Here is a 26499-nt window from a genome sequence, read left to right as displayed (position 1 = left end):
TCTCGCCAGAAGCTGGTAACTCGTTCGCATTGCCACCAGATGTGAAGTACCGTACCCTCTCCCTTTCCACACCTCCAGCACTCCGGAGATGAACCTGGGTACAGCTGATGTAAGCGAACGGGTACCATGTACCACCTATATAGGGTCTTCCTATATTGCTCCAGTAAGGTTTCTGACTTAATTCGTTTTTTGGTCGTCACTATAGCACGCTCCCAATGGTCTTTACTTATGTGACACTGTAGGTCTTTTGCCCAGTGCTTGGCTGGGTTGGAATCTGCAAAGTGTTGTGTGGGTTGGATAAGTTGATAACACCAAGATAGTGGCTTAAATGTTGGTGCCCATGACCCACTAGTGGTCGTCTGTTCCCATTTTGTCATACCGAGAGGGTGTTCGCCCTGGATGGGAGTTTTCTCTGCGTGTTTATGCATGAATGAGCTTAATTGCATGTGAGAGAATTGGGAGGCCACTGGTATATGGAATTCGTCCTGTAGATCTGGAAAAGTTTTTAGTTTATTATGCGCGAGTAGTTGGTGTAGGTGTGTGACCCCGTTAGCTATCCATGGCTTGGCATTAAAGGTTGGGATGCAGTATGTGATAGTATTGAGCGGGGTGGCTGGTGACAGGGGGGTATGGGTTACTAGCTTATGTCTAAGTTTGTCCCAGGCCTTGACTGCTATTTTCAGCTGCGATGGCATCTGTGGAATCGCCGGTCTAAATTTTTTAGGAAGCCACAGTATGGTGGGTACATCAAAGGGCATTATGGCTTGTTTTTCCATTTGCACCCATTGCGGTAACACCGTGTTTGTAAAGTGGGGAAGGACTGCCGCCAATAGTGCTGCTTGGTAGTATGACTTGATGTCCGGTAAGGCAAGGCCGCCCTGTCTCACCGGTGTTCGTAGCAATGTTCCCTGCACTCGGGCTTTCTGGCCCCCCCATACAAATCTGTTGACATCTTTTTGCGTGTCTCTTAGGTAGGACATGGGTACCTGAATTGGTAAGTTTCGAAACAAGTATTGAAGCCTAGGGAGTATACACATCTTGACGGTTGCTACTCTCTCGGTCCAGGTCAGAAATAGGGTGCTCCATTTTTTCATTAGTTGGCGGCAGTCCCCCCACACCCTGACATAGTTAGCCGGAAATGTTTCTGTAGGGTTTTTTGTGAAGGTCAGTCCTAAATATTTTATTGTATCTGTTCTCCATTCAAAATGATGGTCTTTTTTGAGTGTGGTGAGTGTTTGGTGGCTGAGCCGCACTCCCAGTGCCTGTGTTTTACTGGCATTAAGGGAGTAGTAGGACAACGTCCCGTATTCCCTTATGAGGTCTAAGATAAGTGGGAGCGACTGCTCTGGTTTGGTAATACAGAGTAGGATGTCATCTGCAAATGCACTGATTTTAATTTCCCTGCCATGTAGCTCAATTCCCTGGATACCCTCTCTTTGTCTGATTTGGGCCAGTAGTGGTTCCAGGGCCAGGACATACAATAGCGGCGATAAAGGGCATCCCTGTCTCGTACCATTTGTTAGGGGGAACGGGTCTGAGAGAAAGCCTGCCTGTAGTACCCGGGCGGTGGGGCCAGCATATAAGGCAAAGATCTGTTTGATAAATACTGCGGGGATGTCATATTTTAGGAGCGTATGTTCAAGAAATGCCCAGTTCAGTCTGTCAAACGCCTTTTCGGCGTCAAGGGCTAGTAAGAGCCCGCCCTGACCCGATCCCCTCATCCTCTCTAGCACCAAGGAGAGCTTTCTGGTATTGTCTCGGCCCTGCCTACTTTTAACAAAGCCCGTTTGGTCGTCACCTATGATAGTTGGAAGGATGCGTGCCAGTCTGTTGGCCAGTACCTTAGCATATATCTTTGCATCGGTATTAAGGAGGGAGATGGGTCGGAAATTTTTACAATTGTCCGTAGGCTTGTCAGGCTTCGGGAGTGTCACTACCGTGGCTACCAGCATTTCAGGGGGAAGGGATCCTGTCTCTGTCGCTTTGTGGTATACTTTTAGCAGGTGTGGGGTTAGTAAGTCCACAAATGTCTTATAATAGATGTTTGAGAGTCCGTCTGCGCCCGGGGATATTTTCCCGGGGGTAGGCTCTTAATTACTTCTCGGATCTCCTGCATAGTAATCGGTTCGAGCAAGGCTCTCTTGGAGTTTTGGTCAAGCTTGGGGAGGTCTATACCACATAAGTAGTCGCAGAGAGCTTGTGTGTCTGGGGCTTTAGCGGCGCCGCTTGAGTCTAGATTGTATAGTTGTTTGTAGAAGTGTGCAAATTCCTGTACTATGTCCATGGGGTTCATGAGTTTATCTCCTGCGTGCCCTATAAGGTATGGAATTCTATTAGCGGCCTGCTTGGTCCTGAGTCTGGTGGCTAAGTATTTGGATGCTTTACCACTGTGGTGGTATGTGGTAGCCTTTAGTCTGTGTAGAAAGTATTTAGTCTTTTGGGCATTAAGCTTGGTAAGGTCCTGGTATAGGTCTCTTAATTTGTCCGCTAGGGCTGACGTGGGTGTCTTTTTGTTCTGGGCCGTGACTATCGCTATTTGTTTGTGGCAGTCTAGGAGGGTGGTCTGGTGGTTCCTTTTTATATACGCAGATTGTTTAATGAACTGTCCTCTCATCACCGCTTTATGTGCGGACCACACAGTGAAGTCCGAGACTTCGCCCGTTGTGTTAGTGAGGAAGTATTCTCTGAGTTCCGTTTTCATACGCTCAACGAATGGTGTATCTAGGAGGAGAGACTCGTTTAGTCTCCATGTGCCCCTGCCACGGGTTTGGTGTGTGTCTTCCAAGTCAAGATATATTGGGCTATGGTCGGACCATGTTATCTCCCCTATTTTACAGTCGGTCAGTTGTGGTAGGGTCTTGTTATCTATGAAAAATGTATCTATACGTGTGTAAGTGTTGTGGACCCTAGAGTGGAAAGAGTAATCCCGGTCAGTGGGGTGTAGTATTCTCCAGCTATCGTATATGTTATACAAGGCCAAGGTGTTGGTGATAGTTTTGCTAAGGGCTTGGGTCCCTTTTTTGTGTTTTCCCCACGGGGAGGCTGTAGTGTCGAGGGTCGGGGACTGAATGAAATTGAAGTCTCCGCCTAGTATGAGTCCCCCTTGTTTGTATGTATCTAGTTTGGACAGAAAAGATTTGAGGTACGAGGCTTGGCAGGGCCGGTGCAAGGATTTTTGCCGCCCTAGGCAAAAACAATTTTGCCGCCCCCCCCCCCCATATGTCCAGCCCACCATGTGACATCACAATGCCCCGCCCATATGCTCTGCCATATGGGCCAACGCCAGTCTTCACAAAGTGTCTTTTATCTGAAAAGACAGTGTGTTTACATTAAAAAGCATACAAGCACAGGCTATAGACACCAGAACCACTACATTATGCTGTAGTGCTTCTGGTGACTATAGTATCCATTTAATGTGAGGTAAATTAGAGATTAGTGCCACTAATAATATATTGGATTGCCTACTTACCACCAGATGAGGACAAGAGGCTGATGATGGGCTCAGTCTGGCTCCACAGGTCTGGTGTAGAAGAGGCTCTCTGGAGACTGTTTTTAACAGTGCTCACAACAATTAACGAACAGGAAGCAGCTCCATTTTTTTAGGGCCCCTTACACAGCTCAAGGTCTGGGCCCCCAGGGGGCATACGCCTACAATGCCCACCCATAAATCCACCTACATGGCCCATCCATGAGTTGGGGATTTTTTATGTGTGCAATTTGTGTAAGGGATGTAGTGTGTTTATATGGGATGTAGTGTGTGTTTGCGTGTAAGGAATGCATTGTATGTTTCTGGGTGTGTGTGTGTGTGTGTAAGGGGTGCAAGGTTTGTTTCTGTGTATGTAATTGAATGCAATGCGTGTCTGTAAGGGGTGCATTAATTATGTAAGAGAACGTAAGGGATGTATTGTGTGTGAGTAGGAATGCATTGTAGGTTTTTGTGTGTGTGTGTGTGTGTGTGTCACTTAGTGCTCTCCCTTGGCCCCCTGTCCCTCTGCAGTCCCCCCTTGGTGGTCTTCTCACTCCCCTCTCCCCCCTTAGTGGTCCTCCCTCTCCCAAACCCCTTAGTGGTCCTTCCTCTCTCAAACCCCTTAGTAGACCTTCCCCTACTCCCACCAACCCCTTAGTGGTAATCTCCCCCCCCCCTTAGTGGTCCTTACCCTCCTTCCCTCTCCTTAGTAGTCCTCCCTCCTTACCCCCCTTTGGTGGTCCTTCCCCCCCTTAGTGGTCCTCCCTCTCCCAAACACCTAGTGGACCTCCCCTCCTCCTCCCTCAGTGGTCCTTACCTTCCCACCCCCGTTCCCCCTGTGTTCCTTCACCCCCCTCCCCCAGTGGTCCTGACTCACCCCTCCCCTAGTGGTCCTTACCCTCCCCTCCCCTAGTGGTCCTTCCTCCCTCCTCCCCTCCCGTAGTAGTCCTTACCCTCCCTCCCCTCCCCTAGTGGTCCTTCCTCCCCCTCCTCTAGTGGTCCTTACTCTCCCCTCCCCTAGTGGTCCTTACCCCCCCCCCCTTCAGTGGTTCTTACCCCCCTGGTCCTTACCCACCCCCAGGGGTCATTCTCCACCCCCTCCCTCTCCTAGTGGTCCTTATCCTCCCTCCCCTCCGCTAGTGGTCCTTACCGCCCCCTCATGGTCCTTAACCCCCCCCCAGTGGTCCTTACCCACCCCAGTGGTCCTTATCCACCCCCTCCCTCCCCTAGTGGTCCTTATCCCCCCCCTCTCCCTCCCTCCCCTAGTGGTCCTTATCCTCCCTCCCCTCCCCTAGTGGTCCTTTCCCCCCTCATGGTCCTTACCCCCCCCCAGTGGTCCTTACCCCCCTGGTCCTTAGCCCCCCTGGTCCTTACCCACCCCCAGTGGTCCTTACCTTCCTCCCCTCCCCTAGTGGTCCTTTCCCCCCCTCATGGTCCTTATCCCCCCCCTGGTCCTTACCCCCCCCCGGTCCTTACTCACCCCCAGTGGTCCGTATCCCCCCTCTCCCTCCCTCCCCTAGTGGTCCTTATCCTCCCTCCCCTCCCCTAGTGGTCCTTTCCCCCCCTCATGGTCCTTACCCCCCCCCCCAGTGGTCCTTACCCCCCTGGTCCTTACCCATCCCCAGTGGTCCTTTCCCCCCCTCATGGTCCTTATCCCCCCCCCTGGTCCTTATCCCCCCTCTCCCTCCCTCCCCTAGTGGTCCGTTATTCCCCCCCCCCCTCCCCTCCCCTAGTGGTCCGTTATTCCCCCCTCCTCCCCTCCCCTAGTGGTCCGTTATTCCCCCCTCCCATAGTGGTCTGTTATCCCCCCCCCTCCCCTAGTGGTCCGTTATCCCCCCCCCCTAGTGGTCCGTTATTCCCCCCTCCTCTAGTGGTCCGTTATTCCCCCCCACCCCCCCTCCCATAGTGGTCCGTTATTCCCCCCTCCTCTAGTGGTCCGTTATTCCCCCCCATCCCCCCTCACCCCCTCCCATAGTGGTCCGTTATTCCCCACCCACCCCCCTCCCATAATGGTCCTTACCCTCCCCACCTGTCCATTTAGCGTGGCCGGGCGGCGCGGAACCAGGGACAGGAACCTCTGTTTCCTGTACCCGGCCGCCGGCGGACTGACAGGAAGTGCTCACTCAGTGAGCGCTTCCCTTCAGTCCGCCGGCGGCCGGGAACAGGAAACAGAGGTTCCTGTCCCTGGTTCCGCGCCGCCCGGCACGCTACATGGAGAGACCGGCAGGAGGGAGCGCTCTGCGCTTCCCTCCTGCCGGTCACTGAAACCCGGCCGCCCTCCATGCAGCAGTGCTGCGCCGCCTGGGGCTTGTTAAAGTGCTCAGGCGGCGCAGCATGAGGAGGCGCACTGGGGACAGGGATCCGGCGCCCCCTGATAAGTTGCGCCCTAGGCGGCTGCCTAGGTCGCCTTACAGGTGGCGCCGGCCCTGAGGCTTGGTTATCATTCGGGAAGTACGTTGTCCCTATGGTGTATTGTGTATTGTTGAAAAGCCCTACCACTATAATATACCTTCCCTTAGGGTCTATGTAACTTATCTGTGGGGTAAAGACAACGTCTTTGTGTATTAAAATGGAAACCCCTTTCGTTTTTGCTTCCGACAGGGCATGATACTGTATAGGGTATAGTTTTGTGAAGAGTGAAGGTGCAGTGGGATGCCTAAAGTGCGTTTCTTGAAGGCATGCTATGTCGACTGAGTTTTTCTTAAGATCCTGTAGAAGTAGTCTACGTTTTCCAGGGGAATTAAGTCCCCTAACATTATAAGAGACTATTCTCATTCTGGTGTAGTTTCGTTTACTGGTATTGGTACCCGTGTATGTAGGCTTTCAAATACTTTCTTATAGTGAACTGATTGGCGTGTGGTCTTTCCTGGTGGTTCAGCTCGGATACTTATTTTAGAAAGAAGTGGTGTAGAGGCAAGAGGGGGATAAGGGAGGGTCAACCTTTGGCAATTATCTTGGGATCGGTTTCCATCTGTAGGAGGGAAAGGGGTAGGAGAGGGCATAGCCCTGACAGGCTCCTTTGGGTCGAGCCTTGTTGCGGCGCCCGGGGGTCGCCCGCATTCTAGGGGGATCGTGGTGTTGGGACTCTCCATTTAGGAGGATGTCACTCGAACAAGCACGCATCGGGGCACCATAAGTGCTGGTACCATTAACAGTTGATGCATGGTCAGGTATATATATATATATATTTTTTTTATCATTTTGTTTTATTTATTTATTTACTTATTTATTTATTTATTTATTTTTTTATATATTTTTTTTATTATTATTATTATTATTATTTTTTTTTTTTTTGTCTGTGTTGGGTTTTAGAGTCTCCAGTGCCCCGACTCCCCAACCTATTGTAATTGGGCAGTGTCAGAATCTAACCGAGAGTACATCTCGTTGGTTGCTGTTAGAGTTGGCGTGGGAGGAGGTCGGGGGGCATCGGCAGTCTTTCCTACATGCGTTAAGTGTATGACAGTAAAATAACAAAACACAAAATACCAAATAACATATTAACCTGTACAACAAAATAGTTGGTAACTTGGATATACGTCTTACTTATACCGCTTCGGTATGAAGTCTCTTTATCTGGACGCCCAGTCCTGAGCAAGGCGAGGGACTTTCGCTGGACCCGTTTTCGTTATCTCTGCCAGCGGGATACCCCAGTCTTCCAGCAGCTGTATGCCTTGTGTCGCTGACGTGATGGAGTGGAGGGAATCTTGGTGATGCACCAGCAGCTTAGCCGGGTAACCCCATCTGTAGCTCAGTCCCTGTGTGCGTAGCGACAGCGTAATTTGCGACACAGATTTGCGGAACTGCAGAGTTTCTGCGGAGAGGTCAGAGAATATTTTTACGTTGTTGAATTTTTCAGGCATCCCTTTGTTTCTGCTTGCCTTGATTATCCGTTCCTTGGCATGGAAGAAATGCACTCTTGCGATGACGTCCCTCGCTACGGTGGTAGGTAAGTGGCTAGGCCTTCGGAGACGGTGTGCCCTGTCTAGTAGTAGTTGATCTGGATGCATTTCAGGGGTCATCAGCTGGAACATATCTTGCAAATAATTATCTAGATCAGTATTCGTTACTGACTCCGGTATTCCCCTAAATCGGAGGTTATTCCTTCTGGATCTGTCCTCTAGGTCTGCCAGCTTGAGTTTCTGGGCTGTGATAGTGTCTTCTAGTTCTTGCATTTTGTCAGCCACGCTGTTGTGGGCCACGGAGAAGTCGTCCATTTTGGACTCTAGATGTGCAGTACGGTTCCCTATGTCCTGCAGGTCTTTCCTGAGCTCAGCTGTCAGTGTGAGCATTTGAGCCCTGAGGCTCCTCTGGACTGAATCTGTAAGTTCAGCCATCATGCTCCTCATGGTTGCCACTGTGAGGGGCTGGTCGTCAGTATTTCCTCCTGGGGAGGCTGGGGAAACGGGTGAGCCCTCCCGCGATCGCGGCGGGCCGCCATCTTGCTCATGGCTTTCCCGCGCTTTTACCGGTGCGGTTTTTGCCAGGAAAAAGGACGCTTTGTCCGCTTTCGCGGGTTTGCTTTTCAGCCTCTGGGACATAGTGAGTACTTGCGGTTGTGCTTGCGGTGAAGAATGCTCGGTAGTCCGGTTTTTTATTGCCCCGTGCAGCTCGATCGGCGGGAGCTACTCCGACATGCGACTGTGCAGCTCGAGCGCCAAACCACGCCCCCCCATTGGGGAGATTTTAATCTCCCTTGTGCTATTATGGGGGTCATATTGACCCCCATAGAGTGAGGAGGGGACCTGGGGGGCTTATGAAGTGGTGGGGAGCGCTGCTCCCTGCCGCTTCTGTCTTTACATATTGCAAGGAGGGAGCTGCACGCCGGTAGCTCCCTCCTTGTAATAAACCGAACAAACAAACGAATACTGATACTCAGTGTTAGTTTGTTCGTCTGATTTTTTCTATTCATTCATTCGTCTGTCTGATGAATGAATGAATGAATAGGTGAAATTCCCGTTCGCATGTCCAGATGTTTCACTGGGCATGTGCGGGAATCTCAGGGCTATCTAGTGTGGGTAGATGACGTGTCCCACAGGGACTTCACCTACCCACACAAAGATGGCGGCGCCCTGAATATAGATCGGGGCAGAAAATAAAGAATACAAAATAGGTAATGTGAGGGGCATAGGGGCATTTGGGGGTGACTAGGGGGTCGATTGGATGTAGTTGAGGCGGGAGGGGGGTTAAAAAAAAAAACTGAATTCGGCATGACAGTGCCGCTTTAACCCCTTAAGGACCAAACTTCTTGAATATAAGGGAATCATGACGTGTCACACACGTCATGTGTCCTTAAGGGGTTAAGATGAAATTCAGAACCTTGTGAATTCCCTTGCTCAGAGATCTTTCAGTAATAAGCTATCTTCCCTTAAACACCACGCCTTATAAGTTAACACATGTATTTATAATGCTGAATTGTTCTATGGTTAATTTAGATTTCTGGGGTACCTGTTCCAGTAAAAAAAAAAAAAAAAAGCCTTTACTTGTAATCCAGCAAATAAACCATCTCCTTCTTGATGCAGGTCTTACTAACTACAGAGAATTATAGGGAGGCAGGAACCATGTGCATCAATTGCAGTAAATCTGCAAGTAAAGCTTCTCATAGACAGCCACTGAAATCAAAAATCAGGGCCGGACTGGGAAAAAAATTCGGCCTGGGCATTTTTTAATCACAGCGGCCCACTAAGAAGGGGGCGGGGCAGAAATTGTGTGTTTTGTCATCACCAATGACAAGCACGCCCCCTCTCAAAGTGAGCATGTTGGTTCAATGCTCTTCCAGGGCAGACCATGCGTAGAGCTCAGCTGAAGAGCTCTAGCATGAGAAAAAGGTCCTATATTTGTTCTGCACAGTGCAAGCAAATTTAATAACATGCTTGTGATGTGTTTGCTTGCAACTTGTCTCGGGTGTCTCTAAAAAATGGGATACCAGTAGACAAAAGGGCCAGGTGTGTGTGTGAGGGTAATGTGTGTGTGAGAGGGAGCTGTGTGTGAGGGTGATGTGTGTGAGAGTGCTGTGTGTTAGGCTGCTGTGTGTGAGAGTGCTGTGTGTGAGGGTGATGTGTGTAAGGCATTATATCCCCTATCCCTTCTTACCTTTAGCCTGGGAGGGGTGGCTGTGCTGCTGCCCTGGTGGGGCTAGAGTTTACTCTCGCGAGATCGGGGGGTGTTGCCATTGCAATGCTCCGGATCTCGCAAGAGGAACCCCTGCAAGATAGAGCTCCGCCGGGTCCTCCTCTCCCTCCCCAGGCGCATGCCTGTGCAAGTGGGCCGGTGAGGGGAAGGTTATTTACTGAAAAATAATTCATCTAGACTGAGAACATTTGCTTCTGACTAAGCTATCTTTCTCTTTTTGTCTATTTATCACTAACGGCTAGTCTGCCTGGACTTTTTCCCTCATCCGCTATTTACTGGTATGAAACATTGGAAGGTATTACTTACTTTCCAAAAAACAGTGCTATGTATATGGTAGACGTTTATGTAATATAGTCCAGGATCCTTCAACCTTATATGGTTGATCCACAAAATAGAAAAGACAAATACACATTAACCATAGTATCATGAAATATTAAAGGGATCCTATAGTGTCAGGAAAACAAAGCCGCTTTCCTGGCACTGTAGGTCCTTACAGTGCCCCCCTCCCTCACATCCTCCCTCCTGCGGCGCTGAAGAAGTTTAAAGCCCTTCAGTCAATAACCTGAATCCAGCGCCGATGTCCCTCGGTTTTGGATCAGGCTCCACCAACGCTCCTACCCTGCCAACGTCACCCGCGCTCACATTATAATTTCCCCATAGGAAAGCACTAATCAGTCCTCTCCTATGAAGAAAAATCTGATGCTGGAGGTCCTCATGCAGAGCGTGAGGACGTCCAGTGTCAGATACTGGACCAAAGGTCCGTTTCAAAAAAGGAAGCCCTCTAGTGGCTGTCTGGAGGACAGCCACTGTGGGCAGACCTAGAGCTGCTATGTAAAAATTGCAGTACTCGGAAACTGCAATGTTTTACATTGCAGCACTTAGGGCAAAAGGGACACAGCACCCAGACCACTTCAATAAGCCTTTAATACACTGTAGCTTCATACATTGCTTTCACAGAAAAAATACAAAAGAAAATATATTTAACACGTTTTATATGACACAATTATCCAGAACACTTTACAAAATGTTGCATGTAATCATAGGAAGAGTTACTGACAGATTAAAGAGCCATCTAAGCACTCACTGTAGTGGTCATAGTTCCAGCATGCCCCTGGCTACTTGTCATACCATTTTCAAGAGATCAGGCTTCTAAATTCTACTATCCAAGTTACAGACACTTTTTTTTTTCTTTACACATTTTTCACTATTTACTATTTATGGTTGTGAATTCAACGTGAATTTAAAAATTTAGGTCAAAATAGCCGAATCAGAAAACTTGTCAATCGTATTTTTCATATTTTCAGCTTCAGGCTATTTTAGCCTTGAATTTGAAATTTGATTTGAATTCAATTTAAATTCCCAGAAATTCTCAATTTGTTGAAAAAGCCTGTTTGTAAAACAAGTGAGAGCTAGGATGCTTACTCCAAACACTGTCTCTGCTAAAGAGCTAGAAGTATCTTTTAACATGTTTATGGGGACATAATTAAATGATTTGACACTTCAGAAGCTGTCATACAGGTCTTCAAGCTGATAGTAAATGGTTCTATTTTACAAGCTGCAAGAATTGATTTAATAACCATTGAAATACAGGCGCATCATAAAGTCAGTTAAATGCCTACAAATTAAATTACATTTAAAATGATTACTAGTCACTGTCAAAACAGTGATAAATTAAGACTTTAATTTAATATACCCGCAACTAACAGCAAGAAAAGGAAATGCATCTAGGGCCTCATGAATTTGGCAGCACTAAGCAATGAAACAGCCAATATGATTAATTATCTGCTATATTTTCTAATCCATTGCTCATCAAAAGCTACTATTGCACAACACAGAGAAAGTTTGCTCACAAACTCATTAGAAATCAGTCTGTCTGAAAATCTTTAAGATCCTATTCCTTCTAATTTGCTTTAACTGTCAAAAAAAACCCTGCATAACTTCCTGAAGGTTTATTAGTTGCCCTAAGCTGCTCTCAGCTTGGGAAAAGCCCTGTTACCTTTAAATCTTATTTAACCCGTTCTCCATCTGCAATAATTAACTTAAACTTAATGATTAAGAGACAAGCACAGGCTAACGTGGCTCAAGTACATTACTGTGCCAAAGTTAAGCTCCTGTCTAGTTTAAAAGAGGTTGCAGGACTGCATGTCTGCTTAATTGGGCTCCAATATGGACTGGGGAAAAGGGGAAGCTGCTGCTACTGTCTGTTTTGTGTCTCTGTTTTGTTTATGTTTTTTAATGGGCATACAACATTGTGATTTTACCTTTCTGATGTAGGTATATATTTTAGGTGTATATATATATTTATTTTTTTAAAAGGTAAAAATACCTTCCTAGGACAAGGGTTATAAAGAACTGATTTATTGCATAAGTGAATCACTGTTTCTTTCATGTTAATGGGTTGCTATGTAGTTGAGGGCTGTGAGAAAAGACGTGCCTTTAAGGCATTGCTGTCTGTCCACAATATTTCCTTCTTGTGGTCGGGCTTTTTGTGCAAGTGGAAGTTTACACTTTTTTGATAAGTTCAGGAAAGCGATTTGTCAAATTTGTTGTTTTTAGTATCTTCACTTAAATCCTAATACAAACCAATACAACGGCTAATTAGTGATCAGAACGTCTCTCTGATATGTCCAAAGTTTAGAACTGAAATCCAAATCGTGCAAATGCATAGCCACCTGTGACTGGGCTCTAGTACTTTAACGTAAGGCTCACTACATCATTTAAGCACATACATAATTTGCTGCATTATTATTGATCTACATGTAAGAAAGATTAAGAATTGTACCTTGGGAAAATTATATAGATTGCTATTATTATGTATGAGGACCCCGTAGGTCTTTACAAATGGCAGGAAAAAATCTTCACATTAGTAATAAAGAATTTAGATCAAGAGGGGCAAGAGGTCATGAGGATGGTGAGAACAAGAGATCAGGTCAAACCACTAAATTGGACAGTCCAAAATAAAGCATCACATTAAAATGATTGAAAGTTAAAGGACCACTCTAGGCACCCAGACCACTTCAGCTTAATGAAGTGGTCTGGGGGCCAGGTCCAGCTAGGGTTAACTAATTGTTTTATAAACATAGCAGTTTCAGAGAAACTGCTATATTTATCAATTAGTTAAGCCTTCCCCTATTTCCTCTAGTGGCTGTCTCACTGACAGCCACTAGAGGCGCTTGCGTGATTCTCACTGTGAAAATCACAGTGAGAGCACGCAAGCGTCCATAGGAAAGCATTATGAATGCTTTCCTATGTGACCGGCTGAATGCGCGCGCAGCTCTTGCCGCGCGTGCGCATTCAGCCGACGGGAGGAACGGAGGCGGAGAGGAGGAGGAGAGCTCCCCGCCCAGCGCTGGAAAAAGGTAAGTTTTACCCCTTTTCCCCTTTCCAGAGCCGGGCGGGAGGGGGTCCCTGAGGGTGGGGGCACCCTCAGGGCACTCTAGTGCCAGGAAAACGAGTATGCTTTCCTGGCACTAGAGTGGTCCTTTAATACTACAGAACTGACCAGCAGCATTACTTTTTCAAGTATTTAGTCATAAATACACTGATCAGTCACAACATTAAAAACACCTGCCTAATATTGTGTAGGTCCGAGTCATGCTCCAAAACAGCTCTAATACATTGAGGTATGGACTTCACAAGACCTCTGAACGTGTCCTGTGGTATCTGGCATCAAGACTTTAGCAGCAAATCCTTTAAGTTTTGCAAGTTGGGAGGAGGGCCTTCGTGGATCGGATTTGTCATTCCAGCACAACTCATAGATGCTCAATCGTATTGAGATCTGGGGAATTTGGAGGCCAAGGCAAAACCTTGAACTCTTTATGTTCTTCAAACTATTCCTGAACCATTTTTGCAGTGTGGCAGGGTGCATAATGCTGCTGAAAAAGGCCACTGCCATTAGGGGACACTATTGCCATGAAGGGGTGAACGTGGTCTGCAACAATTTCTAGGTAGGTGGTATATGTTAAAGTAACATCCACATGAATGCCAGGACATAAAGTTCCTCAGCATAACGTTTTCCAGGGCATAACACTGCCCCTGCTGGCCTGCCGTCTTCCCATAGTGATTCCTACTGCCATCTCTTCCCCAGGTAAATGACGCACACGCACCTAACCATCCACCTTATCTAATAGAAAACATGATTCATCAGACAAGGCAGCATTGTTCCATTGCTTCATGGTCCAGTTCTGATGCTGATATCCCCACTGAAGGCGCTTTCGGCGGCGGACAGGTGTCATCATAGACACTCGGATCCAGGGCCGGCGCGTCCATAAGGCGGCACAGGTGGCCTTAGGGCCTTAGGGCGCATTGGGCGCATCGGCTCTGGGGGCACAAGATTTCGGTGACCGGCAGGAGGGAAGCGCTCCCTCCTGCCAGGTCACCTTCTGGACCCCCGGCGGACGGCAGTGTTCTAATGAGAGGCGGCGAGGGAGCTCTAACCTGTCTGCTCTGCTCCCTCGCGCCGTGTGCTGATGCTGCGGGAGCCGGAATATGACGTCATATTCCGGCTCCCGGCATCAGTAGACAGCCCGCGAGGGAGCAGAGCAGACAGGTTAGAGCTCCCTCACCGCCTCTCATTAGAACACTGCTGCCCGCCGCACTGAAGCCCCACTGGACCCCAGGGACATATCCACACCAGCTCTCCAGGTAGGGAGGCTGGGTGGATATTATTTGTAATTTGTGTGTGTCTGAAAGTGTATGTGTGAGTGTGTGTGTCTGAAAGTGTATGTGTGAGTGTGTTTGTCTGAGTGTGTGTGTCTGTGTTTGTGAGTGTGTGTCTGTGAGTGTGTGTCTGAAAGTGTATGTGTGAGTGTGTGTTTGTCTGTGAGTGTGTGTCTGTGTATGAGTTTGTCTGTGAGTGTGAGTGAGTGTGTGTGTGTATGTGTTTGTCTGTGTGTGTATGTGTTTGTCTTTGTGTGTGTATGTGTTTGTCTGTGAGTGTGTGTGTATGTGTCTGTGTGTGTATGTGTTTGTCTGTGAGTGTGTGTCTGTGTTTGTCTGTGAGTGTGTGTGTCTGTGTGAGTGTGAGTGTGTGTATGTGTCTGTGTGTGTCTGTGAATGATTGTATGAATGTGTGTGTCTGTCAGTGTATGAGTGTGTGTTTGTGAGTGTCTGTCAAATCAGTGAGAGTATGTTTGTCATTGAGTGTGTGTCTGTCAATGAATGAGTGTGTGTCAGATCAGTGAGTCTGTGTCTGTCAGTGACGTCTGTGTGTTTGTCATTGAGTGCGTGTGTGTGGCTGTTAGTGTGTATACACCACTGAGTGTAGCGTGGCGGAGCGGAGCGCAGTACAGGAGCTTTTGTTTCCTCTACCTGGCCAGACTGAGAGGAGGTGCTCACTGAGAGAGCACTTCCTGTCAGTCCAGCCAGGTACAGAAAACTGAAGCTCCTGTAGAGGGTCTGCTCCGCAACGCTACAAGACAGGTAGGAGGCACACCAGGAAGGGGAGTGTGGCCGCTAAGAGGGTGGGGGGTGCACCAAGGGACAGAGAGGGGAGGGGAGAGAAAAACCAAGGGACTGGGAAAAGAGGGGGGAGGGGAGAGGAACACTAAGGGACGGGAAAAGGGAGGGGCTGTTTAGGAGGCACATAGGTGAAGATGTTAATTTTAGAGGGGGGGGGGCGGAAAAATGCATCTTCGCCTATGTACCCAAAAATCCTTGCACCGGCCCTGCTTGGATCCACAGTCCCACATGCAGCAAGCTACAGTGCTTTGTGCGTTCTGACACCCTTCTATCATGGCCACCATTTTTTATTTTTTTTTGAGCTTCAGTAGCTTTCCTCTGTAATTGGATCACATGGGCTAACCTTTGCTCCCCACGTGCATCAATGAGCCCTGGCATCGGTTCACCACTTGTCCTTCCTTGCACCACTTGTGGTAGGTAGTAACTACGGTATACCAGAAACACCCCACAAGACTTGCTATTCTGGAGATGCTGTGATCCAGTCATCTAGACATCATTTGCCTGTTGCCAAAGTCACTCAGATATTTTTGCTTGCCCATTTTTCCTGTTTCCATCACATGAACTGACTGTTCACTTGCTGCCTAATTTATCCTATCCCTTGATAGGGATCATTGTAACAATATAATCAATGCTATTCGCTTCACCTGTCAGTGGTTTTAATTTGATGGCTGATCAGTTCAGTGTTATCTACCTATCTTGCATTAGTTTACATCTCTAGAATTTTAGCTATTGCTACATAGTATGATCAGCTACATGTGTAAGAAAAATAGTAAACAGACTGACAGGGTAATTCACGAAAGTAAAAATTTAAAGTGGATTAAAAGTGACTTTCAAATATCATGCTAAAATAGCCAAACTGGAAACATTCTTTAAATCTGCTAGGCTTCCACAAGTTTGAAGTTCATTTTAAATTCACAATTCCAACTTTCAGGAATAATCCTAAAAGACTCAAAAGATACTTAAAGGACCACTCCACAACCATAAAGACTTTATGGGTGAGGAGAATCCCATTTAAAAGTCACTTTATAAAAGTGCTGATCTCTTTGCAAATCTGCACTTTTTTAGGATTAATTTATAAAATATCCCCCTGGCTGCCAATCAGACGGCCGGAGAGGTTTGCTTCCTACTTCCTTTAGTTCCCCTGAGCTGATGGGAAGTTGCAGGTGATCTCTACCTGAGTGTGCTGAGCTCCTCTCTGCATATAGGCCTCATATGTGAGGAGCACCCGTGCATGAAGGGAAAGCTTCAGAGGCTTCTCATAGACTACTGCCCAGTGAGGAGACTGTTCATTTCTTCTATTGAAAAGAGGAAGGCTTGCAAGGCTCTTTTAAAATATTTGGCAAGCTCTTTTAAGATATACCCCCAAGAAATGTATGCATGTATTCATAGGTGGTATATTTACGAAGTAGTGAGTTCAACTTTTTTTTGCCCATTTGGGCAGTGCAGTGTTCCTTTAATCACACACCTTTGTTTAGTCTATCATGAACAGATATCACACTAGTAAAAAAATCGAAGATCTCAACAATATAAAGCGTATAATGACTTAAAAACAATGGAACTAACTGCATTATTTAAACAGCCCATGTGTAACTGTAGCATGTTGGCGCACATGGTTACAGAGCAATGATTACCTGTTTTGACATATCTGGCAATTATTAACTTTGATTTATGTTATACTTGCTTGTCCTGACTCAGTTTACTTCTAATAGTAAAATTTAATTGCAATAATTTGGGAAAGATAGATAATATATGGCTGTAAATGCTTAAATGTTGGATGATATTTATAATTTATATTTTTCCAGAAGGCAATTCTTCAGAGCATGAATGGTAACTGGTATTAAAGCTTTGTAACCTGGGGGCTACAAAAAAAAAAACTTTTCTCCTTTCTCTGAAGGAGTAAAATAAATATACTTAGTGGTTGACATGATTCCCTCCATCTACATTCCTTATGAGTAGGAGTAAACTAGCATGACGAATGGCAGAAGGTCAAGTGTCATAATAGGTTTGTCAGCTATTTAACCTGTGGGAGAGTTTTGTAAGAGGGATGGCTGTTTAATAAGCTTTGTTTCACCAGTTGATTTTACTTCAGTCTTTCATTGTCTTTGCTTTTCATCTTCACGGTTCATTTTAAATTAAAGGAGTTATTTTCTGGGGAAAATGAGGTCACATTACTTATATTTGACATTTTTTTCCCAGCATTCTAAATGTGTGGTTATGTTTGAGTAGATATGCCTTCTAAACAGAGTTGGTGGAGGAGAGCAACAGATGTGTTTCATGTTTTAAAAATCAAATCAATTATCAATGGGGAAGAAAATGTGTCAAAAGAAAATTACTGTTACATATTTCTAAAAAGTGCTTATGTATCTGCCTGTCTGCCCATCCGTCCATCTGTCCTTTTCTATCTATCTATCTATCTATCTATCTATCTATCTATCTATCTATCTATCTATCCACGACCGCCTTTAAAGCAGGGCAAATGGGGCAGCTTACTCCTGGGGGGCCCAAAGCGGCTACCCCGTGGGCCCCGCTGTCCGCCCAAATTTTTTTTTTTATTTGACCCCTGGGCCTGCCGGTGCTGCAGCTGCACCGGGAGCCCACACACTAAGAGGGCCCGGTCGTGCGCTGTGGGCCTTTAACAGCGCGACCGGGCCCCCTTGTTTTACTGCAGCAGGCTGGGAGGAAGTGACTGCCGTGAGTCACTTCCTCCCAGATAGAGTGAAGCCGCGCGGGATGGAGGAGACGGCCGCCAAGAGGTAGCTGGAGTGCAGGAGCCTCACACTCCCAACTTCCTCAGCCTGCCAATGGACCCCAGGGCACCCCTAAGGTAGGCTGGAGGGTGGCTTTATAAATGTAAGCTTTGCATGTGTGTGTGTGTCAGTATGTCTGTGTGTCTTACTATGTGTGTATGTGTGTGAGTGTCTGCCAGGGTTTCTGTGTGTGTATGTCACCATTTCTGTGTGTATGTCTGTCAGGGTGTCTGTGTGTGTCAGTATGTCTGTCAGGGTGTCTGTGTGTGTCAGTGTGTCAGGGTGTCTGTGTGTGTCAGTATGTATGTGTCTTAGTATGTGTGTGAGAATGTCTGTCAGGGTGTCTGTGTGTGTGTGTCACCATTTCTGTGTGTGTCTGTCAGGGTGTGTGTGTCACCATTTCTGTGTGTGTGTGTGTGTGTCTTAGTATGTCTGTCTGTGTGTGTCAGTATATCTGTGTGTGTCTTAGTATGTGTGTGAGTATGTCTGTCAGGGTGTCTTTGTGTGTCAGTATGTCTGTCAGTGTGTCAGGGTGTATGTGTGTGTCAGTATGTCTGTGTCTTAGTATTTGTGTATGTGTGTGAGTATGTCTGTCAGGGTGTCTGTGTGTGTCACCATTTCTGTGTGTGTGTGTCTTAGAATGTATGTCTGTGTGTGTCAGTATATCTGTGTGTGTCTTAGTATGTGTGTGAGTATGTATGTCAGGGTGTCTGTGTGTGTCAGTATGTATGTCTTAGTATGTCTGTGTGTCAGTATGTCTCTGTGTGTGTCAGTATGTGTCTGTGCGTGTGTCAGTATGTCTGTCAGGGCCTTTGTGTGTGTCAGTATGTCTCTGTGTGTGTCAGTATGTCTGTCTGTGCGTGTCAGTATGTCTGTCTGTGCATGTCAGTATGTCTGTCTGTGCATGTCAGTTTGTCCGTCAGTGTGCATGTCAGTTTGTCTGTCAGTATGTCAGTGTGTCAGTATGTCTGTCAGTGTGTAAAAATGTAAACTTTGCATGTGTGTCAGTATGTATGAGTGTGTCAGTATTTGTGTGTGTCTTAGTATGTCTGTGTATGTGTGTGAGTATGTCTGTCAGGGTGTCTGTGTGTGTGTATCAGTATGTCTGTCAGCGTGTGTCAGTATGTCTGTCAGTGTGTGTCTTTGTTGTCAGTATGTATATCTGTGTATCTGTATTTAGTATATCTATGTTTCTCTATGTGGTCTGTGTGTATCTGCATGTGTGTCAGGTTGTGTATCTGCATGTCTGTATGTGTGTCAGTGTGTGTATCTGTATGTTATCATTGTATGTATTTGTGTATTTGTATGTTGTCAGTGTGTGTACCTGCGTGTGTATATCTGTGTGTGCATCTGTATATAGTCAGTGTTTTTATCTGTGTATACATGTGTGTCAGTATATGCATCAGTGTGTCTCAGTATCCATATGTGTCAGTGTTTGTATATATGTCTATGTATGTGTGTCAGGTTGTGTATTTGTGTGTCTGTATGTGTTAGTGTGTGTATCTGTGTCAGTCTGTATCTGCATGTGTGTTAGTGTGAGTGTCAGTGTTTATGTCTGTGTATCTGCATGTGTTTCAGTGTGTGTGTGTGTGTGTGTGTGTGTATATATATGTGTATCACAGTATGTGTGTGTGGCAGTCTATGTGTACATGTGCATACATCTCATCATTCAAATCGCCAACACTTCACACAAGTACACCCCTGCATTCAACCTTCAACACTACATACAAACACAGTCCTGCATTGAAACATCAACAATACATAAACACCAAAAATATATATAAACACACCCCAGCATTTAAAAAAAAAAACAAGCATTGATGCATGCTTGCATTCAAACACCAACACCGTATACAAACACACCCCTACATTTACACAAACATACACCATACACAAACATGCTTCTATTCAAACACACAAACTCAACTCAGTGCTAAATATGAAAATGGTTCCGCTACTGCGTTGGGAAGTTGAGAGCGTGATTGCATGTCAGGGAGTGGAGGTCAGGGGGCCCCATCAAATTCTTGCCCAGGGCCAAATCAATTTTAAAGACGGTCCTGTATCTATCTATCTACCTATCTTTTTCTGAAAAGTTATTAGAAAAATCACTCCCACAGCTATAACAACTTAAAGTCTTGGAGCAGGAAATCATTCATATATATGTTTACCATTAAACCATATTGCAATGGTTTAAACCCCGACACCACTAGCCCCTCACAGTATGGTGAAAGGACTTTTGGCTAAAGTTACAAATACTATATTTACACAGCACGTCTTAGAAGTACAAATACTTTTTCTTTGAATCTTCTTGATACTCATCCATGCCACATAATACTTTCTATTGCTTTTTAGCTCTGAGTTTTTCACATTTACCTTGACCACGTCAGCATTGAGACTTACATTAAATGTGTGTTTTTTAATTTGTCACAGAGCTACGCAGCAATAAAGCTCACAGTATTATTCATAGTAATGTATCTGTGACAGACCCATCCGTATGGACTAAAAATACTGTTTTGCCGTTTGCATGAATTCCCCCATTCGTATGCCTGGATTAAGGGAATGCAATTGTTTGCCGACCGCAACTACCGAACGGACGGCCACCCAGGAGAGAAGTGTGCTGCTAGTTAACCTATTGATCCCAATTAGAACGTTGAGGTTAACCGCAGCCACTTCTCAATTAAGACCGAAGACAGGGTGGTCATCGTTCGTATGTCGACCATGAGGCGGCGGCCATTTTAACTATTTGAAAGCCCATGGAGTCGATCGCATACCGAAGAGCGATAACCGACTTTGACTCCATGGCAATTGAACTATGCGTATGGGATCTGAGCGCTATTCGCCAATAATATGCACTCAGATCCAGGCTATCTGGGGATGTGTTATACGAATGCAATATGTTCGGCAGTTATAAAGTTATAGATTTTAATGTGTTTTATAACTTTGAGTTAAAATGGCGATGTGCCTCTGCTCGGGGAGATAATTGAATTACTTCCCAATTATGTCCCGGGCAGAGGGGAGGAAACTGTGATGCATGTTGGGAATATTGTGGGGATGTAAGCCTGAAATTACCCCATGTCCTTCTGTTATTCCAGTCTCCCATTTGGTCCCCTAGGGGAGTGTCCACCAAGTGGGAGACCTGCATAAATACGGGCAGGAAGCCCACAGTAAACTCAGTTTGTGTTTTACCCTCAAAGCGGAGCTTGGTCTCGTTATTGGGGGGATTTTATTACCGACAACTAGAGACTGCTTATTGGGATTTTGTGCAGCTTGGAACCTATTACCGTTCGGCTGTAAGTGGCGATTCGTATGTTTGGAGCTCAAGAAGGGAGAGAGCCGTACAGGTACCGTTCGGGAGTTTGGAGTGTTCCCTAGCTGGCGGTTCGCATGGTTATACTGTATACGCTACTAGACCCCATTATTGCGACCGGGGAGCATTCACTAAACGGCGGTTTGTGCATTTATTACTGGAGGTACCGTAACAGTATCATACACCTTGACAGTAATAAACCTCACAATAATATAATGTGTGGTGGCTGTATGCGATGTGTGTGTCGGCTGTGTGTGATACATGTGGTATGTGTTTGTTTTGTGTGATGTGTGTTAGCTGCCTGTGATAGGTGTGAAGGATGTTTAAAGGAACACCCCAAGTTCCATAAACATTATAGTGTGAGTTTTGACTTATTACCTTCATTGCCCAAGAGTGCCAGAAGCTCTTAAGAGTTTCTGTTGCCAGGCAAACCCCAAGTGGTCCTATGGTGGAGTGCATGGTCGATTCCTCTGGCTGGAGCAGACCATAATTATAATTTCCTCTGGTTAAACTAGGATGCTGAGGTTCTCAGATCCACTAATTGAACACCGAATCACAAGGAAGCAATTAATGTGATCTGCACTAGGCAGAGGTGCAGACCACGTGCTTCACCAACAAAAAACAGGTAATAATTGTTATTTAATATATCACAAATTATAATTTTTTTTGATGGGGAGAGGTAGCATCTATGGATAATGCTTCCCCCCTCCCTGCCCCCCCCCCCTCCACCTCTGCTGCACCCTAAGGTTTAAGGTTGCATCAACCTTGCACCCTTAATTTCCATTCTCCTAGCCACTGTTGCATGAGGCAAGGCGACAAGTGATAGGCTAAGAGTGTCAACTCTAACATTTGTGCTCTTTATTGCTGACAATGCATTGATGGAGACATGATTAACTTGCAAACCCAGTGTCTTTGTAAGCAGACTGAAATGGTAACAGCCAGATTAACAACTGATTTATAGGGAAGTGCTACTAAATCAGCCAGTCTGCATATGAGCTACTGCTTGCCTTTGAATATATATATACCCCAACGAAAGCATATCAAGATACATGTATGTTGGATTTTTCTGTGGTTATACCTAGTAAACTGTTTTTTGTGGAGTGCTCTGTTACTTGTCTGTCAATAAAATTATCTGAGATTGCAACAGAAAAAATCTTATGCAATACATACATTAATAGAAAAGTTTACTAGAGAAAAATGTATATAGATTAAAAAAAAATAGTATATTATATATATGTGTGTGTGTGTGTGTGTATAATGAAAAGAGAATGTTTATTTACAGTTCTGTCCAGTGGTGGATTTCAAATATTTAAAAAAAGAAGACTCTAATGCAGATCACTGCAACAGGAAAAGTAAATGTAAAGAAAATAACATAAGGTTTTTTTTGTTTTTTTAGAAACATAGAATGTGACAGCAGATAAGAACCATTCGGTCCATATAGTCTGCCCAATTTTCTAAATACTTTAATTAGTCCCTGGCCTTATATTATTGCTAGGATATCCTTATGCCTATCCCATGCATGCTTAAATTCCTTCACTGTGTTAACCTCTACCACTTCAGCTGGAAGGCTATTCCATGCACCCACTACCCTCTCAGTAAAGTAATACTTCCTGATTTTATTTTTAAACCTTTGTCCCTCTAATTTAAGACTATGTCCTCTTGTTGTGATAGTTTTTCTTCTTTTTTTTTTTTTTTTTTTTTGAATTCTTTATTTTTGTTGTGCAAGTTGTACATTTTGCTTGATTAGCCACAACAGCTAGGTCAAGCGCGACTGTAACAAGTATAACATTAGTATGACATTTGCTATTACTGCACATTTTTTATTTATGTAGATTAGACATTCAGGAAAACTTGAACTTGTAAAGTAAAGATGTTGCGATAGCTGTGTCAGATGTGTTTACCATATTTATGTGACGTCTATGTGGCATTGATAAGAACTGTCGTTAAGCGCGTAGTGTTAGTGGAGCTTAAAGTATGACATTGGCTAGGAGGTTTATATAAAAGCTCTAGTTCCACTTGGTTGGTGGCGTTATCTAAAGCGGTGGTGCCGCGGTGAGCGCTTTATGCTGAGCGTGCCTTATCAATAACCGCTCTCAGGGAGTGTGCCATCTTGGGGTAGGGGGGAAAATACCCATGTTGGTTCAGGTGTGTGGGCATTACTGTATTTGACCATTAGAGGGTCGGTATGTTAGGATTGAGATAGGCCGTGACCTGGCCTAAGCCAACATAGGTACTAGTCAGGAGCGTAGTGCCTAGGACGGCGTATATTACAACTCCTCGTCATAGAGCTAGAGCCTGCCGTGTGCGGTTTGGAGTTGGGGGGGTGGGTGATATATTGGAGCCAGCTTTCCGGGCAATCCCGGTAATAGTAATGTTAGATATAAGAATGAGAAACTAAGGGTAAACATAAACAGAAGAAGCAAAACATATTAAACTTGTGAGCCTTGTCAGACTGGCGGTGGTGGTTCACGGGTTTTTCTTCCTCTGTGCGCCCCTTGAGCCGGAACGAACGGAACGATGTTGGCTGGGTCCCAGATCGTTGATGCTGGAGAGGGGTTGTGGAGGCCCAGTTTTGCCATCACAGTGTCCATCTCTGTTATGGAATTGACTCTGTATTCAGCGTCCTGGTGTTGTACTATAAGTACATGGGCCGGTCCCCAGCGGTATGTCGTCCCTCTGGCCGCCAGTGCAGTTGTCAGTGGTCGAAGGGATTTCCGCCATTGCAGAGTGGTGCGGGATAGGTCAGCATAGAATGTGATGTCCATGCCCTCGAAGCTATAGGGATTTTTCCCTTTAATGGCGCCCATGAGCGCAGCTTTGTCTTGCCCATTCAGTAGCTTGACTAGGAGGTCCCCGGTAGCAGTGCCAGTGAGTTGAGGCGGCTTGGGTAACCGAAACATGCCCTCCAGCTGTATCCCTTTTGCTTGCTTGGCGGGCAGCAGGGTTGCAAACAGCCTGCGTAGAAAGTGAGGTAGTTCTGCCTGGTTCAGAGAATCAGCTATGCCTCGGATTTTAATGTGTTTCCATCTACGTTTGTCTTCCATGGTGGCTAGTTGGTGGGACAGTGCAGTGTGGGCTGTGGTAAGTTCCCTCACCTGTGTCTGGAGATCTGCCACCTGGGATGTGTGTGTTTGGGTGAGTTGTTCAACGGTGGTTAACCGGGCGGTGAACTCTCTGACGTCCTCTCTCACTTGGGAGATTTCTGACGATAGAGACTGGCGCAGGCCTGAGAGGAGCGAGGTGAGTATCTCCGTGGTCACCGGGTGTCCCCCTGCTGGCTGGCTTGGCTTTGCCGGCTCTCGGTATTCTAGAGCCTCCGTGCAGTGTAGCGGGAAATCATCCGTGCTGTCGGAGAGTTCATCCATATCGGCCGCCATCTTGGGCCCCATTGCTCCATGCGGCCGTCGGAAAAGCTCACTGATATCAGCGGATTGCCGCGGCCGATCCGGTCGCAGCTTTTTCGTTTTCTTCCCCATTGGTGTTGGGGTGCTGTAGTGCTGCTTGCAGAGCAGTTGGCAGCTAATTTGGTCGGTTTTGGTGGTGGTTAGGCGTCCGTTTGTCGGAGCGCTTCAGGGATGCGACTGACCGGGCTGAGTGCTGGCTCCGCCCCCCCCGTTTTTCTTCTTTTAAATATAGTCTCTTCCTTTACTGTGTTGATTGCCTTTATGTATTTAAATGTTTCTATCATATCCCCCCGTCTCGTCTTTCCTCCAAGCTATACATGTTAAGTTCAATTAACCTTTCCTGGTAAGTTTTGTCCTGCAATCCATGAACCAGTTTAGTAGCCCTTCTCTGAACTCTCTCAAAAGTATCAATATCCTTTTGAAGATACGGCCTCCAGTCCTGCGTACAATACTCCAAGTGAATACAATGGCATGAGCACTTCCCTCTTTCTACTGCTAATACCTCTCCCTATACAAACAAGCATTCTGCTAGCATTTCCTGCTGCTCTATTACATTGTCTTCCTACTTTTAAGTCATCTGAAATAATTACCCCTAAATCCCTTTACTCAGATGTTGAGGTTAGGGCTCTATTAAATATTCTTTACTCTGCCGTTAGGTTTTTACGTCCAAGATGCATTATCTTGAATTTATCCACGTTGAATGTCAGCTGCCACAACTCTGAAAATTTTTCTAGTTTACATAAATCATTTGCCATTTGGCTTATCCCTCCAGGAACATCAACCCTGTTACATATCTTATTATCATCAGCATAAAAACATACCTTACTATCAAGACCTTCTACAATATCACTAATAAAAATATTAAAGAGAAAGGGTCCAAGTACAGATCTCTGAGGTACCCCACTTGTGACAAGTCCATGCTTCGAATATACCCCATTGACTACAACCCTCTGTTGCCTGTCACTCGGCCACTGCCTTACACAGTCAACAATATTGAAATCTAAACTTGAAGATTGCAGTTTATTGATAAGCCTTCTATGTGCAACAGTGTCAACAGCCTTACTGAAATCTAGGTAAGCAATGGCTACTGCTCCACCCTGATCTAATATTTAGTTACCCAATCAAAATAATCAATAGGATTAGTTTGGCATGATCTCCCTAAAGTAAACCCATGTTGTCTCTGATCTTGAAATCCATGTAATTTTAGATGTTCAACAGTCCTATCCTTTAACATGGTTTTTCCATTATGTTCCCCACTACTGAAGGCTTACTGGCTTATAGTTGCCCGACTCCTCCCTACTACCTTTTTTTGTGAATATGCACATTTGCTAACTTCCAATTTTCTGGGACTACTCCTGTTAAAAATGATTGGTTAAATAAATCTGTTAATGATTTTGCTAGTATACCACTAAGCTCTTTTAATAACTTTGGGTGTATTCCATCAGGCCCCATTGACTTATTTGTCTTTACTTTTGACACTTGAAATAGAACCTCTTCCTTCGTAAACTCACATGTAACAAATTACTAATTTGTCCTTTTTCCTAACTGAGGTCCATTTCCTTAATTTTCATCTGTAAATACTGAACAAAATATTAATTGAAGCAGTCAGCTAGACTTTTATCCTATTCTACATACATTCTTTCTTTTGTTTTTAATCTAACTAATCCTTGTTTTACTTTTCTTTTCTCATTTATGTATCTAAAAAAATGTTTTGTCCCCTTTTTTAACTGACTGTGCTATTTTTCTTATGTGTGTGATTTGGAAGCTCTTATAACTTGCTTAGCCTCTTTCTACCTAACCTTATAGATCTGTCTATCTTCCTCACTTTGTTTTTTTTTTTTTATAATTACTAAATGCTAACTTTTTGGTTTTTACTGATTTGGCCACATCTGTGGAGTTCAACAGTGGTTTCTTAAATTTTTTGCTTTTACTGACAAGCCTAATTATAAATAATCCCATTTCTCTTGGACTCCATTTAAATTGCTC

Source organism: Pelobates fuscus, chromosome 5, assembly GCF_036172605.1.
Source record: "Pelobates fuscus isolate aPelFus1 chromosome 5, aPelFus1.pri, whole genome shotgun sequence".
NCBI lineage: Eukaryota > Metazoa > Chordata > Amphibia > Anura > Pelobatidae > Pelobates > Pelobates fuscus.
The sequence above is the reverse complement of the archived record's forward strand: the minus strand, read 5'-3'. Positions refer to the sequence as shown.